The sequence below is a fragment of the Scardinius erythrophthalmus genome, assembly GCF_964197995.2.
Source record: "Scardinius erythrophthalmus genome assembly, chromosome: 10".
In the NCBI taxonomy this organism is placed as follows: Eukaryota; Metazoa; Chordata; class Actinopteri; order Cypriniformes; family Leuciscidae; genus Scardinius; species Scardinius erythrophthalmus.
Genome location: NC_138230.1, coordinates 42,797,807 through 42,812,208, shown reverse-complemented (window position 1 = coordinate 42,812,208; position 14,402 = coordinate 42,797,807). Strand labels below are relative to the sequence as shown.

The window sequence follows — 14,402 nt, the reverse complement described above, 5'->3', positions numbered from 1 at the left end:
ATAGAGAGTGAGCCAGCTATTTTCCTCCTCGTCCTATTTTAATCTGTTCCTCAAGATGAATCTTTGCGCTGGTAAAGTCTCCTGCAGCATCCGATCTTTCTCTTATAGTACTATTAATCATATGTGACGTTTATGAGTTGAGACAAGTCTGTTCAATGGGTTGCAATAAGAATTACATTATCTGATCGCATGTTATGCTTTTTCTTTTTCTCATTCAGAGACCACAGGGCATCTTCTCTGACTCACTTTCTGTTAACGTGAAGTTAATCGTTTAACTTGAGCGTTAACACATAATGTGCAAGACAAGGTGCGGCTTTTGTATTGTTGAGATTAAACTGTGATAAATGAAGTTTGAGATGTTAAGCACCTTGGAATTACCTTGAACAGTTTTATAGTCAAGAATTGAATAGATTAGGTTTGTGACAGGTATTCATTTGCCAGCGGTCAAGATGTTTTGAAACATGAAGATACATCAGTAATTTGGTATAAACTCAGGCTGTGGACTGAAGAATGGGAATCTGCCCACAAAGGCCACATTTCAATCAAAGTCATATTTGAAACACAGTTCTGTCAAGGCTGAAGTCCTCAGATGTATTGTATAGAGCTTTTCACAATACAATTAGTTTCAAAGAAGCTTTACTAAGAATGTTGCCTTACAAACACTGATGAGGAAAAAGACATATATGTGGAGGAAACCTTGAGAGGATCCGAAGGTTCAAGATTTTATCAGTTCCTGCTGGTAGATGTTATAACTGTACCATTTGCTAAAAAAAAAAAAAATGTATTTGGAAATGTACTTAGTTATTGGTTTCTTTATGCAAAAAAAAAAAAAAAAAAAAAAAAAAAAAAAAAAATATATATATATATATATATATATATATATATATATATATATATATATATATATATATATATATATATATATATATATATATATATATTGCATATATTTGATTATTTTGGCCAATTGCCAATTCAAGATAGTTGCTTGACAAAGACTTGGTACTTACTGTAAGTAACCCAGTCATATGGTCTTGTAATATGTCCTACACTCTTAGAATTTTTTTTTCAATTGGGTTCTGTATAGAACTCTAGGGTTCTTGACTCAATTTTAAAGAACACTTTATGTCAAAAACGTTCTATATAAGGAGAAATGTCTTAAATAGTTGCATATACTTTCATGTTTAACAGGTTATTTCAGGTTTTCTATATGTTTTAGAGCTGTTTAATTTGTTAATAATATTTAAAATAAATGAAAATTAAATCCATGAAATGATGGGTTCCCATGAAAGGTTCTGTATATGACGTGCCTAGCAGAACCCTTTGAGCTTTAATATAAAACCTTTTCTTCTAAGAGTCTTATTCGGATGGTAATTGTTTCTCATGGGGTCGTAAAGTACTTTCAACATTTACAGTGGCTAGTAGGTGATTTTATTGTCATCCGAATCCAGAATGTCAGTGTTTTCCTTCCACGACCCACATAAAAATCCCACACCAAGGTCGTGTGGTAATTGAAATGCCGTCCGAATCCATATCACTGAGTTTACAAGAAGAGATCACTTTAAAATTCACTGTTTAAATCCTTTTTGACCACAGCAGAGCACCATACAATAACCGTTGCGCTTCAAAGATGTACACTTTTATTACTGAAATGCTGGAAATTATTCAAAAGAACAATTATTTTATCACCGCTCCACCTCAGCGGATGGGAACTGTTAAGAACAAAAAGGAGAAAGAGAAACAAAGCACGTAAACATTTGAAACGGGCCATTATTGTGGCAGGAATATAAGCAATACAATTTTAAATTATGTATTACATACAATTATATACATTAAAGATATAAACCAGTCAGCTTTATGTTTACCTCATGTAAATAAGAGGCTGCATTAACTTATTTCCGCTCATTTCCACATTTTTAAAATGACATCCATCATTTTGAGATAATATTGTGTCAAGCTTCCTATTTTTAAACAAGAGATTTAAATAATTAAACAAATAAATAGGACATTATTTTCCTATTATTAAATGAAGTATGAATTTATTGTTATTATTCCAAGCATATTACATTTTATTTACTGCAGGCAATCATGCAATGTGAACAGCGAGTTCCCGGGTTCGTAGGATCACAAAACTCGCTCCTTCACTGTGAATAAATCGCCATCCGAATGCATGGGTTTTATCACTGAGGTGCCATGCAAATGTATTTTTACAGACGTCCACATGAGAAACAATTACCATCCGAATAGGGCTTAATTCTTTGGGCCCTATTTTAACGATCTGAAACACAAGTATCAAACACGAAACGAAAGTAACTTTGTGGGCGGAAATCTAAAATGTGTTGGTCTGAAGTCGCTACATTACTCATAGGTGTGGTTTGGGCGTAACGTGAAATAAACCAATCAGAGCGTCATCTCACATTCCCTTTAAAAGCAGACGCGCTTGTTCCATGGCGGATTGCTATTATAACGGCGGATTTGCCAATCGCACGCCAGGAGCGGTTCACGGCCGAGGAGACCGACGTTCTCGTCAGGGCCGTAAAACACAGAGAAGTGGCACTGGGGATGGAGAAACCCACCCAAATTAGCTTAGGTTAAACAGGCGTATACAAATTTGGGTAAATGTGTAAGCTAGATTTATGCCTATTTTTTCACATCTTCATGGACACCACAATGATTTCCCTCATGTGGAATATTTTCCTTGTAATTATGTATGGTTTGCCAAAATGTCAACTGCTGCGTCTGTGTAGTTGAGAGAAGCAAAGTGTGTGTGCGTTGTGCACACGCTACATTATGGCCAAGTATGCCCCCTTAAAATAGCATCTGAATAACATGCGCAACGCGCCACTGACTTTAGACGAGGTTTTTCCTGGTCTGTGGCGGAATTGTTTTCTGAAACTGCAAAATAGCACCAGGGAACGTGTGTGCCGGGAACACGCCTCCTCTTTTCGCTGAACTGCCCCGGGAGCGCAAGTTCATTCCCTAATTTACTGTGGAGGGAAAAGTCCGCTGTGCATCGGGTGCAAAATAAGAATGATACATGCGTCTTGTACAAAGTCAATTGCGTTGGGTGCAAGATAGGGCCCTATATGTTTTAAAGTTCTATGAAGATTATAATGACTTATTCAAAATTAGGACTCTGTCATATGCAGTAAGGTGGGTTGTGATGTTATGGCTGAAATTGACAGACATTGGTTATGGCTGATGTTGGATGAGACTCTATGATGGCAGATGGGCCATATGTGTGGGTTTGATGATGGATCTGGGCATATTGGCCCTCATTTATCAAAAGTGCGTACACCAAATTTCCAGCGTACACCTGGCGTACACCCAAAACCACGGTGACTTTGAGATTTATCAATATGAACGTTGGCGTACGGCACGCTCAAATCCTACGCCAGCTCAGGAGGTGGTGTACGCACGTTTTGAGTGCGGGAATGCGCAGAAAAACAATTCGTAACACCACAAAACGCACAGACAAACTAAAAGATATAATATATTATGACCCACTGTAAAAAACAACAACAACATAGTAATTATAAACTTCAGTGTTTATTTTTGTGCAACATGGACTTCAATGTTTAATTTGTGTGAATTTGCCAAAGCATTTCAATTGTAGGCATATGTATTCCTTAAGTTGCGAGCCTGTGCGCTTTACCTGACGTTTCAAGCCTTGTTTATACTTTCGCCTGGCTCCGCAGCGCGAGTCTCCGCAGACTGCGCGCGCACCTCCCCAAACGGACGAGGCGTTTATACTCGACGCGCTCGCCGTTGTATTCTTTGAAACGATGGTTAGGCCAGGGTTAGGCCCAGCAGGTGTGCACGGACTGGGTTTAGTAATGAAAGGCTTTCAATGACCAAAAAAATAATTCAGACTGACAAAATAATAAAAATGCCATTCTTCTTATTTTAAATAATAATAATAATACAAATAATAATAATAATAATGACATTCTTCTTCTAAATAACAATAAGCGTCATTAATAATAAAAATCTAGAAATCAATTTTGTTTCTTTCCACTTCCCTGGTTTCGCTTTCTCTTTCTCAAAGAAGTTTCTCTTCTTTGCCGTCTTCCGTGTGTCCATGGCGTAAAATGAGGGCGTGGGGGGAGCGGAGACTTGAATATATAGGGGCGTGTTATTCTAATGACGATCGATTTCAGCCGCGGCATTTATCAAGGGCAGGTATTGCGTACACCAGAATTTCAAAGGTACGCACAGCTTCATAAATCAGGCGATGAGAAGAGTGTAAGCATAATCTTACGCCAATATATACGCCCATTTCTACGCAAGATTGATAAATGAGGGCCAATGTGCTAGTGAAATGAGTGGGAAATGCCTCTATTATTCTATAGTTTTATGTAGTACTTTATTATAAACACATTGCAAAATACTGTCCTCAGTAGCTCAACCCAAACACACTGTTTACCTCATAAAAATGATACTCTAGATTGTGTCAGATTGCTGATTTACATGCTGGTACATATTCATCACAGCCAAAGGCACAGATTGAGAAATCAAGTTCTGAGGGGAGTTGTGGCCCAGTCACATGACCCCCAGTATATGATGACATGCTTTATGAATGTATAATCGTCTAAATCAATTATTCATGCGAAACCATCCCTCATATCATTCGCGATTCATAATGTATTCTAAACTTTAATTGCAGCTGTAAAAAACTGTTCAATATGTTGATCCCCGTCGATCTAGCTAGCAAAACTTTCATGACCGTCTCGTTTTCACCATTTGTTCGTCTCTTTTTTTGCTGTGGAGGAAGGCTTTATCATTAGCATAGATATTAAAACTGTATTTTTAAGGCTTCTTTGTTGCGAGCTATATCTTACAGGGCACGTCTTGTACATTTTTAATGCATTCGGCTTCAGTGCTTCTATTGCAAATGCCAGGGAGAGACATTAACCGAATCCTCATGATTAAACACTGCTGGAGTTTCTCATTTGGAAATGGACTTCAACATCTTGTTCCATCTCACTTGTGAAAAAGTTTTGCCTTCATAGAATACGGTGCTAACGGTGATATTAATGTATATTTATTCCCCAAATGGGTGATCGAAGACGCTCTTACATATCCAAACTCGAAACTTAATCATTCATTCTTAATGTTATCTATAATTCATCTCTGTGTGTTTTGTGAAGAGTGTGTATTGAGGCAAGGTTTTCTTAAAATATTCAAAAGACAATGTGTGTTAAAAGAGTTAAAAGCAGCTGCATTTTGTCTAGAGAAAAGCTTATATTTCTGATGGAAACAAACTCCTAAATCTTGCACAAATTGCACATCTGTAGGACAAAACACGATGCTTACTATGCAGTTGATTAGCCATGTATTCCCTACCAGGCCTTAAAGGGTAACTCTCACCAAAATGCAACCTAGGGTCTTTTTGTTAATCTACTGAAAGGCAAACTTTCATTTAAAAGCATAATTAGAATGGAAACCCCACTTTTAAGTTTGACCGTATTTTCGTTTTAGGTTAAATGCCTTTTGAATGGGAGTGAATGTGGCACTTTTAAGATAGCATCAAAAATCGCTATTTTTAAAACACTAAGAAGGCTCGACACAACATGAAACTTTGCTGGAAGTGTCACCAGGGGCTCTACACATGAACTCCAGCATTGAGAACATTGTTTGTGTACACAGAGTTTACTAAAATGAAAGATTTTGAACAACTCACTGTAGCTGTGTCCGCCGGCATTTTGACAGTCAAAAATAGTCGATCTCCGAATGCAACGTAACAGGGAGGAGAGTAAAGATGGAAAGCTCCTAAAGCTTAGTTCCATATAAATTCACAGATAATTTGTTGTTTTCTCGTTAGTGAAAATCAATATTGACCTTGTATTTGAAAAAGGATGCTCATATAAGAAGCAATACTTAAATTCAGAGTCAGTTCATTCACATTTGGAAATCGACTACTTTTGACTGTCAAAATGCCGGCGGACACACCTACAGTGAGTTGTTCAAAATCTTTCTTTTTAGTAAACTCTGTGTACACAAACAATGTTCTCAATGCTGGAGTTCATGTGTAGAGTCCCTGGTGACACTTCCAGCAAAGTTTCATGTTGTGTCGAACCTTCTTAGTGTTTTAAAAATAACGATTTTTGATGTTATCATAGAAGAGCCCCATTCACTCCCATTCACAAGGCATTTAACCTAAAACGAAAATACGGTCAAACTTAAAAGTGGCGTTTCCATTCTAATTATGCTTTTAAATGAAAGTTTGCCTCGGGTAGATTAACAAAAAGAGCCTAGGTTGCATTTTTGGCGAGAGTTACCATTTAAATTAGTTTGTTTATTTAGCAAAGAAATATATTATTGAACTGATAATTGTCACTTTTGATGTGTGAATTCAGAAGCCTGATAGATAGAAAGGGTTTCAAAATTATGAATTGTTTGAAACATTTGAAACATGTTTCATAAAGTGGTACAGTAGAAATATTGAAAGAAAGGAAATACTGTATTTGATATATATAAAAAAAAGGTCTACATCTTGTTATGGAGAACATGAAATTGTTCATATACTCTTGAGACTGAGAACAGCAGGACTATTCAAGACTATTCAGCAGGAAACAAACAATCAATGAGTGGTTTGGGAATGATGTTGCAGACAACAAACTCTGAACAAACTGCAGTCTGTTTTATATTGATGTCTTCCTGAAGCTTCACAAGCAGGGTTTTTAACTTTCTTACGATGTCTTTCAATGTCAGTTGTCTATCTACTCCCTCTCTCTTTTGTCTGTTCAACAACAGCCTCTTCCTCGTCCTCTTCCTCTTCCTCTCCTCTCTCTCTGCCGTCCACAGAGAGCACAGCTCTCTTCTAATCAGGATAATTGGGTTACACTGCAGTTAGAGTGAACTTTAGGCCTATCGTGCTTATGGAAAATGTCAATATTGCTTCCTTTAATATTCTGTAATCTGCTGGCGGGATTGGGTGGCTGTGACATCCCTTTTGTGTCGGGCTCCCTGAGGGGTTTAGAATGACAAAATCTCATCTCGTGCCGCATTAAGCAGTTTGCTTTTAATTTAGGAGTAAAAGGATAACAAAGGGATTTCCGCTGATTATCATTGGGATAAAAATGTCTCTGCCAGCTTAATCCATTCTAGTGCTCCGAACGGACAATAAGAGGAATAATGAGGAAAGCATGGATGACAAGATCTATCTATCTATCTATCTGTCTATCTATCTATCTGTCTATCTATCTATCTATCTATCTATCTATCTATCTATCTATCTATCTATCTATCTATCTATCTATCTATCTATCTATCTATCTATCTATCTATCTATCTATCTATCTATCTATCTATCTATCTGTCTGTCTGTCTGTATGTCTGTCTATCTGTCTGTCTGTCTGTCTGTCTGTCTGTCTGTCTGTCTGTCTGTCTATCTATCTATCTATCTATCTATCTATCTATCTGTCCATCAGTCTGTCTGATTATCAGTCTATCTGTGCCTTTCTATCGTTCTGTCTATCCATCCATCTGTCCATCCTTCCACCCATCCATCTGTCCATCCTTCCATCCATCCATCTGTCCCTCCATCCATCCATCCATCCATCCATCCATCCATCCATCCATCCATCCATCCGTCTGTCAGTCCATCCATCCATCCGTCCATCCATCCATCTGTCCCTCCATCCATCCATCCATCCATCTATCATCTATCTATCTATCTATCTATCTATCTATCTATCTATCTATCTATCTATCTATCTATCTATCTATCTATCGTTCTATCTATCTATCTATCTATCTATCTATCGTTCTATCTATCGTTCTATCTATCGTTCTATCTATAGTTCTATCTATCGTTCTATCTATCGTTCTATCTATCGTTCTATCTATCTATCGTTCTATCTATCATTCTATCTATCTGTCTGTCTGTTCATCAGTCTGATTATCAGTCTATCTGTCTGCCTTTCTATCGTTCTTTCTGTCCATCCATCCGTCCGTCAGTCTGTCTGATTATCAGTCTATCTGTGCCTTTCTATCATTCTTTCTGTCCATCCATCCATCCATCCACCCATCCATTCATCCATCTGTCCGTCCGTCTATTGTTCTCTCCACCATTTGCATAAGAAGATAAAAAGTGCCACTCCTGTTTGTGCTGTGGTGTGACCTTGCTACGTAATAAGTCCACCTTAGAAAAATGTGAGAAACACGAGTATTTATTTGGTGTGTGTGTGTGTATGTGTGTGTGTGTGTGTGTGTGTGTGTGTGTGTGAGAGTATGTGTGATTATATCAGCCCTTTCAACTCGCTCTAAAGACACACACAGAGGCAAACCTCCTAAATGGTGTGTGAACAGCTGTGATGTGTTTGGAATTTAAATTGCGCTTCAGAATTCAGTTTACCTGATTATCTGTCAGAGAGGTTCGAGCTTCTGACCCACACAAACACTGCATTGCAGATTCATCAGTTTTGGTTTCCCTTCAGTTTTGTTTCCTGTGGTTCAGAAGGTCATATTCCATCATAAAGCAATTTCAGCAATGTTTCGCCTGCGTTGCTGCTGCATTTCAAATTGATTTGTTTTTCCCAAACACTCCAATTTCACATGTATCCTTGTTTCCTGTGTTTACAAGAGAGTAGTAAGCATCGAAGTCCCCTGATGGAACGTCTAGTCACTTTCCACCTGTTTTTTTACTGTTTACTCCAAGGATTAAGCTAGAAAGCAACCCTGTCTTAAGGGAAGAAAGTGAAAAGTGAAACGTGGTTTTGCTGAACCCTGTACTAATGGATCATTTGCTGTGAAAACCATTTCTTAGACTGGCCGTCTTGAGTTGTCTAGCATCTACAGCCACATTAAAAAGGGAATTAAGCAATGTTGAACCCCATGATGCTTCGATGATTGTAAATGCACAGATGAGTTTGAATACCGTCTTCCACTTGAGGCGGTCCGCTCACCTCTATCTAGTGAAAGAAATGGTAGCAAAATTGCCTCTCAGTAGGCACTGAGCTGTATCAATGAGTTCATTATGTTATTGTGCCAGATGACATGCTGGATGGAAATGCAGGTTATGATATACTAGGGCTTTTACTTGGCCTTTCATCACATCAGCCTTATATTGCAAAGCTCCTGCTGAGGATGTGTGTGTGTGAGAGATTTTGTGAAGGTTTAAAGGCATGTTCTATTCAAGAGGTTTACAGCTGGGTTTATCAGGCATGTGGATTTCAAGGCTAGTGGCTGCAGATTTAATAGTAATGCAAATGCATGTGAATACAGCTTTCCATAATTCATCATTCTTTCTCAGTTTGCACAGCTTCACTAACCTTTAATTTAGCACTTGTAGTTCAAATTAAAGTCATATTTTGTGATTAATGATTATGATGATTTAATCATCATGAAAATGATATTTGGTTTATAAATATTTCCTTCAATTTTGCTTGAAATATTTTTACAATTAGATGTGCGATTAGATGTCCTCATGTTTCTTATCTTGGCGGTGATTTTAGCTTATTTTATTCAACTGGCTGTCAATATAAAAAAATACTTTTTCTTTCTAAAGGTTTTTTTTTCTTTCTGGAATGGATTGCTTTCTCATGTGTGACCATTGACCAATCTTATTTTTTTATTTTTTTATTTTTATTTTTTTTGTTATTGTGATAGCAAGGGTTGCAAGGTAGCCTACCAGAAATTTGGCAGTCAAATCATTTTTAAATTACATTTACTTAGTTTGCTAATGAGTTCAAATAAGGTAACAAAATCATTCAAAATATATATACTTTAAAAGTAGGCTACTTTATAGTCTATGGAAAATTTCTCACATTTCACATAGAAATAGAGTTTCATATTCAGTCAAAAGTATCTTTTTTAACTTCATTACCCAGTGCCCTAAATATGGGCGTGGCACAAATTTGAAAGTTTTGAAGTTTTGTTTAATTTCATTTAGTTTTAATTTAGTTTTAATTTCATTCAGTTTTAATTTCATTTCAGATCCATCTCAAAAGTTAGTTAGCCAATTATTGAGGGTTTCAGTTTGCAATTTTAGGCTATGTGTCCACCAAAGCGTTTTTACCCAAAGCTAGTGTATTTATCCAATTGTTTTAAATGGGAGTGCCGCGTTTTTTAAAATGCCAGCAGTGTGACGAGAAGCTAAGCATCTATTTCACGCTGAACACTGAGCACTCAGCATTTTTAACTAGTCACCGAGAGACAATGTTTGAAAGAACGCAGCGCTCATCACTTTCACATTTTACCAGCCGTCCAATCACAGTAGAGGAGGGGCGGGACAAATACCACACTGACCAACCGTCACATTCTGCTTGTGCAGCGACAACAAACGACAACACCACAGAACATCTCTTCATCCAAAACTAGTGCAATAATGTTACATTGTGTCAACATTTTTATATTCAGAAAAATATTTGCGCCCGCAGCAAGGCGTTTTCAGAAGAGCGCTGGTGGACACACGTCCTTACCCTTGTGTTCTGCTTTTTGTAACTTCAGCATCTTAATATTGGAGCTTGTGGTGGTCATTTCCCTCAAGGCCATGGGCTGCAACATCAACTTCTGCCTCACTGAGCCTTCTGGACAATTTTTTTCTGTTTCCAAGCAAACCAAACAAGAGTCAGGCACGACAGCACACAGACTGACAATAAATGCAAGCCAAACAACAATATCTGATAGTGGCGGACATTTGTATCTAGTGACTGTTGCCTGAACTCTCGTCCGGCGATTGAGTTAGAAGAAACAGATTGAAAGAGCTTCAGTGGCTTACGTGAGCACATCCAATCCTTTGTGTACACCTCACAAATGATGTTGTCACCAAAGAAAGTAAAGCCTGCTGTCTTTTTACCAGAAGCAGATCAGATCAGATTGGCCTTTTATGGAGTCAGGCGACGGGCTTAAAGACATCAGACACAGCGATTCAACAGGCGAGAATCCACTGGATTAGCAGCACGACACTTGTTTGCAGCAGCCGTTTAGTGTGCATACATTTAAACACTGCGTTTAAACCATTTAGTTGATTGATGCATGCTTTGTTTATAGTCTACACGAGGATAGGGATTAGTGTTAGGCTCCACAATGCACTTCATTCATCGTTAAATCGCTTTAAATGAGACCATTTTCTGAATGACCACATTTATCTTTTTTGAGAGGATGTTACATTCATTTTTACCAGCTGATTATAGTTTATAATGATATCCTGTATAAGAGAGTAATACTTGCAGATGCTAGTGTTTGTTTGTAAAGATGTATATTATATAAATAAATATTTTAGAATATTTGGAATATTTTTACTACTTTTTTTCTGTGATGAAAGGTCTTCATTTACAGCATCATTTCTCAATAATTGTCCTACTCAATATAGTGTGTTTTTTTAGGATTCTTTAAATATAAAGCTCAAAAGAACAGCATTTATTAGAAACAGAAATCAAAAAAGAAAAAAATCATAGTGATGCCCAGATTTTTGTGAATGGTAATGTATAAATAACTTGTAATATATTTATTTTTCAAACTTCAATGACATCACTTAAACGGGTTTGTGGTTATCAGATGGATGATGCAAGGTCTTGCATTCAGTTCCTGAAGTAACATATTGTAATTGCAAACTGCATGTCTGTGTGTATCTCACTACATACTTTGAAGTCAACGCACATTTTATTTGATTTGATTTGATTAAGTTTACTAGCCTGGAAATCCAGACCTAAATCTGAAAGATTAATGGTCTGGCATCGACTAATGAAAATTTTCGGCGGCACCAAGCATGCATTTGAAAATCCCACTGCACACAATTGGATAACACTACGACCAATCACAACAAGCCCCATACGCTTAGCTACCAGCGGAGCTAACTGGTAGATTAGACTCTTGCCGTATCCGGTCGGCAAAACAGCAAAAACGCCCTTCTTGCAAAGGATGGATTCGAGCGCCGTCTTCTGTTCCTCTTTTAGATAAAGAGCCGAGTCTAACTCGTTCATTGTAGCGGCCAAAGCCGTTTCAAACAACTGGTGTTCATCCATAGCCATCTTGCAATGTTTACTAATGACTTCGACGTCACAATGCTGTCGTCATCTCGCCTCTGGCCCGCCTATATCAGATAACCCGATGTGATTGGTGCAGCTCGGATACAAGGGCATATTTAATGAGCATCATTACTCGACGCCAGAGTAAACTCGCTGAGCAAATTCACTTGTGCTCTCGCGAGAACTCTGGATTTCCAGGGAATAAGTTTACCTGTCCCAACTTTTTTGGAGTGTGTAGCAGCCATCAAAATGTGTTTATATTTAAGGTTAAAGAGAATTAACAAATCACACATACATGATTTTATTGCATTTCACAAATGCCCCAATTTTTCTGGATTTGGGGTTGTAACATTGTTGTAGAGGTTTTTAGATATTTTAATGCAAACCTGTGGCGTGCAGATGACGCTGCCACTCTTGGCAACTGCCAATGTCGTCCATGCCAGAATCCGCCACTAAGTATTCCTGTCACAGATGTGTGTAATGTGTTAAGTATGCATAAAACCTGTGCTGTGTCTAAAAAAAATTGAAGAATTGGTACTTTCTGAAAGTTCCCCCAATGACCAAAGTTCTGTGCCAGGGGCAATTCTAGGATTTCAGTCTTCGGGGTGATTCTCAGTCCCTGACCCGAGCGTTAGCTGATCTTCAGACGAATAATCCTGGCTGTAAGTGTGAGAGGTCACACGGTTGAATCTCAATTGACTCTTTTTTTTTAAATAATTAATATGTCATGCATTTCAGTAGATAGTATATGAGTAACAGTGGTATATGTATTTGTTGTAGTGGTAGTGGTAGTGTAGTGGTATGTTGTATTTTATGTTTGTGATTTTTACTGGAATGAAGAATGGAGTCTGTGACCACTTCATGTCAAACATTGCCTGTACGTTGCTTATGACCAGGTCCACCATTGACTAGAGGGAAGGATACAACTAATTAGGGTCTGCGATTACCTTTAAAAATCCTTCACATTTGCTAAACAGTAACTATAAGTTTGTGAGGTTTTTATTTTAATCCTTTCAATGGTTTAAAAACGTTCAGGTTTGTTTAATTAAAGGGGTGGGAATCTCTAGGCACCTCACGATTCAATTAGGATTCAGAGGGTTGCGATGCAATAATAAAATAATTATAGATCTTTTTTTTTTTCTATACAGGATTTCTTTTTTCTTACCATGTGGCTACTGGGAGCGGGAATCTTTAGACACCTAACAATCCGAATCTGATTCTGGGAGTCACGATTCAATTTCAAAATGATTTTTGATCTACATTGTTTTTTATTATTATTATTTAATTAGTGTACCGACTTTAAATATTACTTTCAGTTGTATATTTTATTTAATTACTTACAAGTTTCATATATTTGATATATAGGCCTAATGAATTCCATTTAAAGGATGCCTTCATAGAGCATGAAGGCGAGATCATTAAGCAAAGCGCACGTTTCCCACAGCACAGATCCTGTGCAATGAAGCTCTTGATTTCCCTTGTAATTTGCTTCAAACTTTTCAAACTAAATAGAAGATTATCTTATGGAAGGTCTGTTTTTTTTCTGTGTGAGTTGAAATGGAAGCATGCAGAATACAGCTGTTTCTGGAGCGAATCTTCAGTTACAATGAAACTCATTGAAGAGAGAATCACAATGCATGAGAGAATAGACTTTTTCATCCACCCTATAGTCCCCCCAAAAAATGAAGCCATCCCTCATGCTGGACCAAACCTGGCTTGCTTTCCTCTGTCAAACCCATTTTGGTTACCATTAGCTTCCATTGAAGGGACAAAAATTAAAATGGTGTGTGGGGGGGCTTTGGGTCATTGGGAAACTTTTTGCCATTGAGATGACTTGGGAAAAGTGTCCCAATCTCCCTGAATTCACTCCTAAATATTGAGACATTTCCCTTTAATTAAAAAAAAATGTTTTTAAACTAAATCTCTTTTTAATTGCTATGAGAAAGGGATTATATAACCTCACATAGCTTACTATAGTCACTGTTCAGCAAACGTGAAGGGTGATGACAGCTGATTTAATCACAGACCCTAAAGAAGTTCTAGAAATGTCTATGGTCTGCACAGGTATCAAACCTCTCAGTGTCTCCCAGTTCTGAAGCGCTGCTTCCCTCAATCCAATCTCCTGGCTTCCCGCTCCGTCGGATTACACATCACTTAATAAGCTCTGGCATATGACGTGACTCTCAAAGAAACTCCCAGAAAAATCCCATAATTCTTTTAACATACTTCCTTCCTCACTGAAAGTAAGTACTCCACTTTTCTGAACGCAAGGGTCAGTTTCAGCTGTCTGTCAGAACACATCGGGTTGTGTGAATGAAGCAGGACCAGATCCATCGAAACTACTGTACACAAACATCAGTTCTGACAGGAGCACTCGCAATCCCAAAATTGATATTTTATCTTTAGTATGAACAAAACATATGTGAGTAT

At 37.6% G+C, this 14,402-nt stretch overlaps 1 protein-coding gene across 1 annotated transcript in view; it reads left to right on the top strand.

Annotated features, from left to right (window-relative positions):
- csmd3b (CUB and Sushi multiple domains 3b) overlaps positions 1-14,402 on the top strand; it is a 455,685-nt gene that overhangs the window by 283,714 nt on the left and 157,569 nt on the right. The gene's annotated exons all lie outside the window — the stretch shown is intronic.